The sequence below is a fragment of the Cervus canadensis genome, chromosome 18, assembly GCF_019320065.1.
Source record: "Cervus canadensis isolate Bull #8, Minnesota chromosome 18, ASM1932006v1, whole genome shotgun sequence".
NCBI lineage: Eukaryota > Metazoa > Chordata > Mammalia > Artiodactyla > Cervidae > Cervus > Cervus canadensis.
The window spans coordinates 15,015,531-15,028,864 of record NC_057403.1 but is presented as its reverse complement, the minus strand read 5'-3'; the positions used below and the strand labels follow the sequence as shown (position 1 = coordinate 15,028,864).

Here is a 13,334-nt window from a genome sequence, read left to right as displayed (position 1 = left end):
CTCCATCCTGGCAGAGGCTTGCCTGTTCCTCTGGTCCCTGACAGGGACTGGTGAGGAACACAGGGCTCAAGAGAGGAAACAGCACACAGAAATCTTACTGTTAAATGCTTCCTGACAATTCCCCCTATTTTATTATATTTGTAAAAAAGGTCCTGACCAAATGAGTTTGGTTAGTTTTAACCAACCTTATAGAAAGGTGATGATAAACAACAAATAAAATTATCAAGACAATCACCAAAGTTACATTTTCAGACTCGATGCTGTGGGTAATACTTTAAGACCATCTTTGTGGGTCTAGCCCAAACAATCGATCAGCGAGCTGTTTAGCTAAAGTTTTCAAATTAGTGGAAGAGGGCAGACGATTAGAAAAAGTTTCAAAGATTTCCTTTTGCAGTAATTGCACATTCAGAGAGGCATTATCATGTAAATGAAATTTGATTTGTTCTTAGTTGTAGGTACTATGATTGAAATGAACAGGAGTAACACAAAATTGGCAATTAATACAAGTTACATAACATAAAGTCTTATTAAATTGTAAATTTCTTATGGCTATAACAAAAGGAAGTAGGACACAGGCTTGTATAAAATATGACTGATTATAGCCAAAGAAATAGCTACTATGACCACGACTGGTCTCTGTGAAATGTCCGGTCTAAGTCCCAAGTTCTTCGGTGCTGGCAGCAAGTTTCCCGATGTCCCATTGTTTAGGCCCACTCTGTTTATCGAGGATGATTCGAGGAGGTGGGGCGGGGGGTGGGTGGGGGGATGCCATTCCACCGTCAAGCCAGCCAAGAAGTCCTTTGTCGTGGTAATGTTTCAACGTAGTGTTAGTAACCTTTAAAGCCACTTAAGCAGCGTAATATATAATGTTTTTTGTTCTTTCCCTAAAGTTTTAGTAGTATAAACATGGTTCACAGACAGAGAAAGGGCAGCAATGTCCAAAAGTCTTCTTTTGGAGGCAGGACGAAAACCCAAGTTTGTCGGCATACATTTATGCATAATTTTCCTGGGCACAGGCAGTGAAAAGACTTCATAGCCTAAAGAAATGTTAATTAATTTTCCCTTTTCCCCAGATTGTGAGGGTTCCAGGGAGGGGGCATATGGGTGGAGTCATTGGTTGATATGATCTCTCTTTTCTCCATCCATTTTATGACCTATAATAAAGGGGGGTTGGGTAAGAAAGCCCAGTTAAGTTGGGGTGAGAGGCACAGGCTAGCAGGAAAATGTATTCAGGACTCCGAGGCATTCCCTGTTGAGAGACCAAATTTTCAGCTTTATTAGTAAGGGTTTTTATCTGTCCCCAAGAGGGGAGGTCATAGGGTTGATGCCGCTGAGGGCAGTGCTTTATGGAGATCTTTAGAGCCACCATGGCCCATATTGGAATTTCTTCTTCCTGGGGTTCTTGTTGTTTCATTTCCATTTTGAATGTTGGGGGCCCCCTTGGGTCGAATTTTCCGAGGAAAAAGTTTGTTGGATCCATCTGGGGAAATACAAGCATATCCCATTCCCTGTAAGATTAATTTCCCAGATTTCTATTGTTTATTGAACCCGTCTTGGTACCAAATGGGCAGAGGAAGAGAAGTGTCCTTCAATTCCTTGAAATGTCTTTCTGCTCTTGTTAAAATATTTCCCTGTGGTAGGTTTAAAAAATTTAAAACAAATAAAGCTGTATTAACAATAGTTATAGGTTTAGAAAATATCTTATGTTGGAATCTAGTAAAGTCTGCTTTAGATAAGGAAGACAGTAGTGTACCTGTGTATTCCCCCTTCTTTAAATTTTTTATTTGTAACTTTAGTGTGTGATGTGTTTTTTTGACTATGTCTTGTGTCTGTGGATTATAAGGAATACTTGTAATATGTTTAATAGAAAAAGATTGTAAAAATTGTTTAAAGTGTCTAGAATTATAGGCAGGGCCATTGTCTGTTTTAATAAAACTAGGAGTTTATGTTGGAGGTTTTTATATTTTTTAATACAAAAACTGAATACATAGAATCAGAGACTATATTAATGGGGTAAGGATGTAGGCAAATAACTTAAATAAGAGCGTATAATTCATTTTGTTGAGCAGAATGGAATTTAGTGTAAAAAACTTTATGTTTTTTAAGAGCCCAGAATGAAGCCTTGGCATTTTTAGTCACATCTATATGAAAAAAAAAAAGTGAAAAATAATAAAGTCAGTGTTTTTGAAGAAATTCCACAGCTTACCAGAAGGATAATGAAATGAAATTTCTCCAGAATATTTTAGAAAAGCTAATTGGAAATCGGTAGAAGTTTGTAATGTGTTCTCAAATTGAAATTTATTTGTAATAAAGTTTTATTAAAGTATAAAGGAGATAGAGAAAGCTTCTGACATAGGCATCAGAAGGGGGCAGAAAGAGTGCCCCTCTGCTAGTCTTAAGCCAGGTGTCATATAACTAGTAATAGTCTGCTAATTAGAGAAAAGAAATGTTTCAAAACTGAAGAGATTAGCACCAGGTCCCTCACCCACAACATGCATTTTGAGATAACCTTGGCACCAGGTGAGTTGTCCCGGGCTACAAAATGATTGACATGAATCTTGAAGAAAGGCAGGTTTCCAAGCAAATACAGTTTCATTAACATAGCTTGAGAACATTTGCATGAGTAAAATATACTGGTTTGTCAAGTGGGTTCTGAGTCTTAGGCAGAACCAACTTGAAGAAAGAATCTAGGGTAAATACATAGTTCATTAACATAGCTTAAGACAAACATTTCCATAAGAAAAATGCACTAGTTAACTCAGGGTTTGAGAATAGTTAACTTCAAGTGAAACCAGGTGTCATTATGGCAACACAGTATTTTAAGAGAAACCTCCTTTTAAATTTATATAGAGAAGAAAAAAAATATCAAATTTAGATTTACAATCTTTGGTCCAATGCATTTCTCTATGGCAGTGAGGGCAGATTTTGGAGGTTTTTATTAACTTTCTTAGGGCAGTCCCTTTTTAAATGGTTTTTATTTCCACATGTAAAGCATCCTTCATTTCTCTTTTTAAAGCAAGCAGCAATTATCTCAGCTAGCATTTGCATTTTTTGAGTTTCTGATCTTATATGGTGACAGGCCTTCAAATAATCAAAAAATAGTCCCTGTCTCACGAATTGGGGCTACAGCCTTTTGACATTCCTGATTTGCATTTTCATAAACAAGTCATTTTTTTTTAGTTGTCTTTTAGCTTTCTTTCTTTCTTTCTTTCTTTCTTTTTTTTTTTTTTTTTATTACAGTAGGGGCTTAAGGGAGTCGTTGCCAGAATCATTAGGTTCTATCAAGGGAGAGACTTTGGGATATGTACCCTCCGGCAGGGGAGGAGCGCTTGGAGCAACCGGGGCAGGGTTAGTAGGAAAATTCTGAAATATCTTATGTTGTTCTAACTGGGCCTTTTGTAGGGCTTTATCGTTTAATTCATATTCATGTAGTAAGTGTTCTGTCTGTTGCCGAATATCAGGAGGGCTAGAATTACCTTGAAATGGCAGAATCACAGCTTCAGTGAGAGCCCATAGGGGCCAGAAATCTATTGGAATATTTTTTCCCTGTCTGACGGCTCGTTCAACATTCTCTTTGACCCGATGCCAAATTTCTAAATTAAAACTACCTTCATCAGTGAACCAAGGGTTACATTCAATCCCTGAACTTTAAATAAGTGATAAAGTAAAGTAGAAAAGTGAGGGGGCTTTCCAGCCGATTGACCCATGTCTTAGTACTTACCGGCCTCAATAGGCCCTCTGGGGTCACTCTGTCCGAATCTGCCAGGTGTACCAGGCCCTGTTCTGAGCACCGCTTGTTGGTCCTTTATTGGACCAGAACCTGGTGGTCCGGAGTCGATGATGAGAGAGTGAAAGAAGGAAAGAGGCTAATATTCCCTGGGTTATGCAGCTGGCTTTCACGTTGCACGGAATCAGCCAGAAATAGAGAGAGAGAGAGAGAAAGAGAGAAAGAGAGAGAGAGAGAAAGAGAGAAAGAAAGAAAGACAGACACGGGGACCCAAGCTCTGATGGAGCAAAGGTGCTTTATTGAATTCTGTAAGAGTATATATACCAGTAGCTTCTTTAGATAAAGATCAAGAGACCAGACTTTACAAGGTTACCAAGGAAGCAAGGAGCAATAGAGGCCATAAGGCCAAGAGGCGATCCATATGAAAAGAGGGTCTTAAATAGTTACTTTTCACCATTTGGAAAAGCTAATGAAGGAAATCCTATGCAAGCATCCCATCTTTTTGATCTCCATCCTGGCGGAGGCTTGCCCGCTCCTCTCGCCCCTGACAGGGACTGATACGGAACTGAGGGCTCAAGAGAGAGAGGAAACAGCACACGGGAATCTTACTGTTAAATGCTTCCTGACACCAGATACCATAATTCAGTGGAGCAGCTCCTCTCCGAGAAGGTGCCTCCCAGACTACAACCCTCAGTTTGACTCAAATAAAACCCTTTCCTATTCCTATCAGAGATTGTTTATTGACTATTTCTATGGACACTTGCATTCTCTTGTTCATCAAGGACCCCAAGAATTAGGGGCTATAAAACTGAAGACCCTGCTCACACCGTCCCTATCTTCTTGCACTACTTGACTCCCCACAGTCTGCACATCACTTGAGCACTCCAGTATGGGGACCTCAAAGTCCAACTAGACCCCAGCCAGGAGAAAGGGAGCTTAATATCTCTGCTGTGAATTCAGACAACACAAGGATGGAACAAGCCTTGCGCCTTCATCCAGACTTGCACAAAGGATTGGAAGAGGATAAAGGGGATGTGACTTGCCTCCCTTCTTCAAGGAGCTCTGTTTGCTGGGAGGGCTGAGCACAGAGGCAGGTTAGGGGAACAGGGTGTAAGGGGTCAGGAGCTCTACACTTAACAGAAGGAGCAAAAACCCAGGAGCAAGTGAGGTGGGGTCACTGGTGAAGGGGTGAGAAGATTTGGACACACACCAAAATCACGGGACATAAGCCATTGAAGTGGGATTTAAATGCCAGAGTTGAGTCTTACAGGGCTTCCCAGGCGGCTGGGTGGTAAAGAATCCTCCTGCCAATGCAGGAGACGCAAGTTCAAACCCTGGATGGGGAAGATCCCCTGGAGAAGGAAATGGCAACCCACTTCAGTATTCTTGCCTGGGGAATTCCATGGACAGAGGAGCCTGGTGGGCTACCATCCATGGGGTCACAAAGAGTGGGACACGACTGAGTGACTGAGCATGCACACTTACATTATAATGTTGATGCTTACGTTAGCTTTGGAAAAGTCAGCTACACAAGATGGAATGAAATTGCTTAAGCTGTTGTGCAGAGTTTTAGTTGGTTGTGTGGGGACTCACGGGAAACCCCAGAGCTGGTTGAAACAATTATTTTAAGGGAAGACATTTGAGATGCAAGGGACGTAGAAAGAAGCCTTCTCTGAGCCTCCCTTTTCTGACTCAAAGCAGAAAATTCTGGTTAAGTACAGCTGTCAGAAACTGCCTCTTTGGGGAGCAGCTGCTCCCAAGAGGGTGACCGTAAGTTAAACTATGACAATAACTATGCTCTCTTGGAGTTTTCCAGCCTGAAGAAGCTGGAAAGCCCACTTACACCTGCAGAGATAGCATTATCACAAAGTATCTCACCTCATGTTTGTTCTTTCAACCTATTTGTTTTTCCTAAAGGAACTCATTGGGAAAAAAAAAAAAAAAGAAACTCATTTGTTCTTCCCATAGAAACCTTTTCTCCCTACCCCACCCACTACTCCCCTACTGAGTTGGATGTTGTTTGTTGTCTAGTCACTCAGTTGTGTCCATGTCCAACTCTTTGCGACCCATGGGCTGTAGCCCACCAGGCTCCTATGTCCATGAAATTCTCCAGGCAAGAATGCTGGAGTGGGTTGCCTTTCCTTCTCCAGAGGATTTTCCCGATGCAGGGATCAAACCAGTGTCTCTTGCATCAGTAAGTGAATTCTGTACCACTGAGCCATCTGAGAAGCCCAAGCTGGATATATAAGCCCATAATTTTAACCATTTTAGCAACTTATACCTTCTACTAGCTTCCATACAGAATTCTTTTCTCCTGTTAATCTTTTTTTTTTTGGCAAGTATCGGTCATAGAACCTAAGAGGAGAGAGGAAACGTTTTTCTGCTCCAATAGTGGCAAGGTTTAAATGTTTCAACAATGTGATGGTGCTACAGAATAAAATACGTGGCCAAGTTTAGGAAGTAGAGTCTAGAGTTCATCCATTTAATGGTGCCAAAGGGAGCTCTCTGTGCCAGACACTAAACCCTGATGCCAGGCATCAGGGATTTAGAAGCAAAGAACACTGCCGACTTTTAACAACAGTGGGAATTTGGAGACACCTTATACTGAAATTTCACATGGTTAAAGGATTAGGCCATGCCACACAGCATGTGGGATCTTAGTCCCCTGATCAGGGATCAAATCCACACCTCCTGCATTGGAAGTGAAGAGTCTTAATCACAGGACCATCAAGGAAATCCTTAAGGATGATAACTTTTCAAAACAACTAGAATGTAATAGGAGAACCCATGCAAAGGGTTTAAAATAATATTATTGCTGTTCATTCGCTAAGTAGTGTCTGACTCTTTGAGACCCCATGGACTGCAGCACACCAGGCTTCCCTGTCCATCACCATCTCCCTGAGTTTGCTCAAACTCATGTCCACTGAGTCTGTGATACCATCCAACCATCTCCTCCTCTGTCACCCCCTTCTCCTCCTGTCCTCAATCTTTCCCAGCATCAGGGTCTTTTCCAATGAGTGCACTCTTCCCATCAGGTGGCCAAAATATTGGAGCTTCAGCATCAGTCTTTCCAATGAATATTCAGTTTGATTTCCTTTAGGATATTATTAGGACAGAGATTTAAGCCTTGAGAATTTTTATGTCCAATATCACATTGATCACATTGTATAGAATTTAGAAGATCCCAGTTGTCAGGCTGTTATGATTCATGTGAGGTTTTTTTTTTGTTTGTTTGTTTTTTTTTTGGCTGCAGACTTGTGGGACCCTAGTTCCCCAACCAGGGATCAAACCCAGGGCCTCGACAGTGAAAGCACAGAGTCGTAACCAGTGGACCACCAGGAATTCCCAACTCATGAGAATGCAACGCAGGTCCATCCCTGCTGCTTTCTCCTCACCCTCTCATCTCTCTGGTGTAATTTACTGTTGCATTGTACTCATCTCATGGTTGCTGCCCAGACTTTCGCTAGTTGTGATGAGTGAGGGCTGCTCTCTAGTTGTAGTGGGCAAGCTACCCATTAGGGTGGCTTCTCTTGTTGGTGGATCACCGGCTGTAGGGCCCATGGGCTTTGGTTGTTGTGGTTCCTGGGCTCTAGAGCACAGGCTCAGTAGTTGTGGTACATGGGTTTAGTTGTTCCGTGGCATGTGGAATCCTCCTGGACCAGGGATTGAACTCATCATGTCTCCTGCATTGGCAAGGGAATTCTTCACTATTGAACCACCAGGGAAGCCCTACCCTTATTATATGAATACCCTCTCTGCAAGGTGAATGAGCCACTACCAACATCTCTCCGCTGGTTTCCCAGCCTCATGACCTCTATCTCTTAAATAGTAGCATCTGTTCTTTTTCATATACATCCTCAAGTTTATGAAATTAAATCTCAGGTGTATAACCATGGTTGAGATTGGGTACTTTGTGTATATATTCAGCTCAGTTCAGTTCAGTCATGTCTGACTCTTTGCATTAAATATGAATATTTTAACCTGAAATATTAAAGGTTAAAAATTAAATATTAAAGGTTAAACCCTGAAAACACTGACCTGTGATTCACAAGCAGAAGACCTGTCCCCAGAGGCATACAATGATTTTGTCTCACATCCTCTACTACATAAATGGACTCAGGTCTCCCCTGGTGGTCCAGTAGTTAAGATTCTAAGCTCCCAATGCACAGGGCCTGGGTTCGACCCCTGGTCAGAGATCTTGATCCCACATGCTGCAACTAAGACCCAGAACAACCAAATAAATATATACTTTTTTTAAAAGTAAAGAAAGATAGATGGGCTCAGGCCATGTGCTCTTTTTGGTTTGGTTTCTTTCACTCAGATTTGAGTTTGCAGGTCCTTCTGTGGGACTGTTGCATGTAGCCAAGATGACCCCTACTCATCACGGCAGTAGGGTACTACATCATGTCATCATACTGGACACCTTAAACCTACCCAGGGCTATTAGTCAATTTCATATTAGTAAAGCTGAAAGGGAAAAACATGGCAATGTCACAGAGTACCCATAAATCACGTAGACTTTTTTTTTTTTTCTCATTTTCATTCTTTTTTCTTTGTACACATTATTGAAAATTCCTACCCTCTAATCCATATATTACTTATTTATTTATTTTTGGCCGGGCTGGTTGGCCTTCAGGATCTTAGTCTCCTGACCAGGGATTGAACCTGTACCCCTACACTGGGAGCTTGGAATCTTAACCACCGGACCACCAGGGAAGTCCCTAACTCACTTATCATTGTTGTAGCCACGTGTTCTGGGAAACAAACTCACTCAGAAAGACAATACAAATAGTGGATTGCAGTTTATTACACCGGCGGGCCCAAGGAAGAGTCTCCTCTTAGCCAAGGACCCGACCAGCATTTGTGAAAATCTTTTATACCCCATGTGTACGTGTCCGAACCCACCACCCCAAATTCCTTCAGACTTACAGAAACAAAGGAAGGGTAAATACAATCCCAATAACCCCATCTTTCATGTGCCATGTGCTTAGGTAGTTAAGCAATTAGCCAATATTCAATAAGCCTGAGGTTACACTCCGACATGTGCAGAAAATGTATGGCCTGTCTGGAGGAAGGGGTGATTAGTATATGTGTTCTCTTAGGCAAGGAGTAACCTGGATATGATCTTCAAGGTTCCCCTGTCTGGAAGGGGTCTTATCCTTCTGTTGTCGTTTCCATAGCCACTAAACACAGAGTTCAGAGCCCACTGGAGAGGTGGCCGAGCATGATCAGCATGAACAGGCCTACGATGGAGTCCAGGCCCTATGAATTCCTTCTTCATTCCCCCCTCTTGATGCTCCTAGTTTCTGTAATGAGCATCATTTATTGTGATATATTGTACCCTGGCCCTCCGGCCACCCACATGAGAGAACACTATCAACCTCTGGGTTATAAAATTCATAATACATTGTAAAATTCAGGGTCCACAAGGCAGAATTATCAAGGCAACTTTAACAGTGGTAAATATAGTTTTCCACCAATCGCCCTTCACCCAAGATAGGACCGAAGTCCAGAAAGGAATGTTTTCATTTGACATTGCTTTTACCTGGTTTTTCATACCATCTAAAGCAATCGATACATTGTCAGATAAGTCAGGAATAGATACACAACATTCAACCTTAATCATAGAACAGGTCCCTCCTTGAGCAGCTGTGAGTATGTCCAAAGCCATTCTATTATGAATTATTACTTTTCTCATTTGCATTTGCTCTTCATTTAAGGCTTGGATGGCTTTTGTTCTATCTAGGAGGGCCTGTTTTGTGAAATTAGTCAAGGCCTCTACTTTAATCATAATATCTGTTGTCCCTATAGAGGGTACGAAAAAGGCAGCAATATACTCGTACCATCGAAACACAGATCTTGTCCACCTAGCATGTAAATAAGGTAGATTTACTGGGGCTTGTTGTAGGTTAGGCTCTTGTTACACTGGCATTTATATCAAATGTAACCCCATGACCTGAGTCTATTGACTGTAGATCTTACACCAAGAGAGCAAGGAGAGGTTATGATTGACAAGAGAGAGGAAAGTCTCTTTTTGTCATCCCAGAAAAGAGCAGAGTGGTTTAAAATCTCCTTGGCAGAGTGGTGACACCCACCAAGGAAGTCCATCCTTCACAGACAGAGGCATAGTCCTACATACCCAGAAGTTGTAGGTGTTGTGGAAGTCCGTGTAGGAATGTGCCCATGAGGTGTAAACGTTGTCCTGAGATGAGACAGAAGTTAAATTCAAAATCACGTTGATGAGGCCAAGCAGCAGGAGTTGATTGTGCAGCTTCATCCTGAGGGGGCTCGTCCGGGATTTTCTTTCCCTTCTTCTTAAGGATGGTCTTAGTCTCTCGAGGGTCATGGGGTCCCTCTGTGCAGTCCACTCAGCGTTTTCTGGGTCTGTGTGGTATGTTTTCTTCACCCTCGTATGATGGATCCAAGGGACAATACCTGCAACTTTAACTGCAGCAGGGATAGTTAAAATAACATAAGGGCCATTTCGCCAAAGGGCTAGCACATCATGTTTCCAATCTTTGACCCATACTTGGTCACCGAGTATGAACTGTTCCCCAAAGAGGAATGACACCCTTTCTTGTACAAACTTAGTTACCCGATTTATTACCTTACCCAGTTCCATCTGCTGTGAAATCCTATCCCCCCTTACCTGAGGCAAATTTGTTGAAACCTGTTTTATTATGGGAGGAGGCCTTACATACACAATTTCGTATGGAGAATAGCCTTGGGACTGTGGGGTCATCCCGAGTCTGAACAGAGCTGTCAGAAGCAAGTCCACCCAGGAGCAGTCAGTCTCTATGATTCACTTGGAGAGTCTCTTTAAGTGTGCGGTTGGTTCATTTCACCGTCTCAGAACTCTGGGCCTATATGCAATGTGCAGTTTCCATTTGATGTTTAAAGTTTTGCTTGTTGTACTAAATCAGCTACAAAAACCGGGGCCATTGTCTGAACCAACGCTGGTAGGAAGTCCAAATCTGGGAACTATTTCCCTAAGCAGGCACCGGGCTACTTCTGGTGCTCTTTCACTCCAGGTAGGAAAACCTTCTATCCATCCCGAGAATGTACATACCATGACCAGCAGGTAACGGTAGTGTCGGTGAGGTTTCATTTCAGTGAAGTCCACTCCCAGGTGTTCAAAGGGAAGCATGCCTTTCAGCTGACTACCCGGAGGTTTTTGTCTGAATACCCGAGAGGCAGCATTAACCTGTGAGCAGGCAGCATGGCCTAGGTGGGTCGCTTGGTGTGTCTGGCTTACCAGAGTGTGTGCCAGCTCCTCCAGTACCAATAATTTGCCACTTGGCAATTCCCACCATCCCTTTTCAGTCTTTTGTTGTTGTTGTTACTTATAATGATTTTATTTATTTATTTATTTTTGTTTTAAAATATGCATCCTTTTTATTTCAATTTTATTTTTTCCATTTATTTTTATTAGTTGGAGGCTAATTACTTTACAATATTGTAGTGGTTTTTGCCATACATGAATTAGCCATGGATTTACATGTGTTCCCCATCCCCATCCCCCCTCCCACCTCCCTCCCCATCCCATCCCTCTGGGTCTTCCCAGTGCACCAGCCCTGAGCACTTGTCTCATGCATCCAACCTGGGCTGGTGATCTGTTTCACCCTTGATAGTATACTTGTTTTAATGCTGTTCTCTCAGAACATCCCACTCTCACCTTCTCCCACAGAGTCTAAAAGTCTGTTCAAAAAATATGGAACGCTTCATGAATTTGCGTGTCATCCTTGTGCAGGGGCCATGCTAATCTTCTCTGTATCGTTCCAATTTTAGTATATGTGCTCTGAAGCGAGCACCCCTTTTCAGTCTTGATGGCCCCTTCCGCTCTGGCTAACCTGACAGCCGTTGTCCTTGTTTTATCAGGCTAGTGCCATCAGTACATAGGACCCAATTAGGGTCTGGAGCCTTGAGCCCTTCTTTAAAACAAAACCCAGATACCTTACCTCCTCCTTGCAGATCTGTGCCTTCTTCGACACCCGGTAACCTGCTTCCATCAGCAACTGGAGCAGTGCATTTGTCCCTTTCCAGCATTTTTCTCGGCAGCCAGCAGCAGATCATCCATGGATTGTAGGAGCCAACATCCATACTCTTCCGGATGGAATGAGTTCAGGTCAGAAGCCAAGGCTTCCCCAACGATGGCTGGGGAGCTCTTAAACCCTTGTGGGGGAGTCCAGATGAGCTGTTGTTTGGTGCCCCTACTGGATCTTCCCATTGAAAGGCAAAGATGGGCTGTGACGCTGGTGTGAGGCGTATGCAGAAGAAGGCACCCTTGAGATCTAGGCGAGTATAAACTTTAGTCCTCAGCGGGAGGAGGCTAAGTAAGGTGTAGGGGTTTGCAACAGTGGGGTGTAAAGTCACAGTAGCCTGGTTGACTAGCCTGAGATCTTGTCCAGGCCTATGGTCCTGTCCTCCTTCCTTTTTGACTGGCAGGATTGGCGTGTTCCAAGCCGACTGGCACTCTACTAGAATGCCCGCTTGTTTCAATCTATTGATGTGGGGCAGTATGCCAGCCCAGGCCTGCTGGGGTCAACAAGGACAACAGCAAGAGGGGTAGGCTACAGGGTGGGGTAGAGGCCGGGGTCAACCTGGAGGGTTCCTTGTAGCCTGAACAGCCTTGCGTTTCAGGTTTTCTCTTCATGACCTTGTCATGGGTGGGATCTCCCATAATGGCTCCTGACATCTCCCCCTTTGTTTATTTTTTAAAACAGCCAGATGAATCTCTGTTGCAAGCTTCTGAGTGCTCTGCCGAAGAGTTCTGATGATACAAGGGAGAATAACAATAATAATAATAATCAGTGCTATTGCAGCAATGTAACTAAAAATAGTAGACAAATATTTTTGGCAGAGATAGAGTTGGAGAAGATTTTAAAGAAATCACTGGCAGCTCCAGCGGCAGTAAAATCCAATCGAGAATGCTCTATTGTTCTAACTTGTCCATGCAATCTATCTAAATCTAAACTTATGCTAGAGCTATTCTATACCCCTGAAATGTGATTTTTAATTTTTTTTCAGTTGTAATCAGTCTCATTAACCTTTAAAGGTGTTACACAAATTCACCGGTAGTCTGCGTGGCAGGACAGTGCTAATTTTACTTTTAGGGCTTGCAGTTCTGTTCCAATATGCACCACCGCTTCCTCAAGAGCATCCACCTTCATCTCCAGTCCTCTGGCCACGCCCTCTCGAGCAGCCAAAGCCAAGGGGACACCCTTTGACATAGTATCAACATACTGTTCAGTATGCACCCGCCGGGTTAATGCAACTGCCGCTGGCAAGAAAGTAAAGCAAGCATAGCAATAAAAACCCTTTTAGTAGAGGCTGAAGATCCCTGTAGAGAAGCTATTCTCTGTGCTTGATGGCAAAGCGACTCATTTTGTCCCCATGTGGGTATGGAGGCTTGTTGAGTTGCCCGCGCAGGATGTCCTGGTTGCAGGTCATGAGGCATCTGATCTTCATCCAAAGATAGATTACTGAGATAAGCTTTAGAAACAAACTTAGGGTGTCTTTTTTAATAACTTAATTAAATCTGTTAGCAATATAACATAACCACAAGGAACTGTCTCAGAAGTGAGTCTTAGTAAACACTAGACCTTAA

At 42.8% G+C, this 13,334-nt stretch overlaps 1 non-coding gene across 1 annotated transcript; it reads right to left on the bottom strand.

The window, feature by feature from the left end:
* Positions 1-11,432: 11,432 nt before the first annotated feature.
* LOC122421868 lies at positions 11,433-11,538 on the bottom strand. Its single transcript, XR_006263669.1, has one exon. It is a non-coding gene; the product is annotated as a U6 spliceosomal RNA (small nuclear RNA).
* Between the last annotated feature and the right edge of the window lie 1,796 nt (positions 11,539-13,334).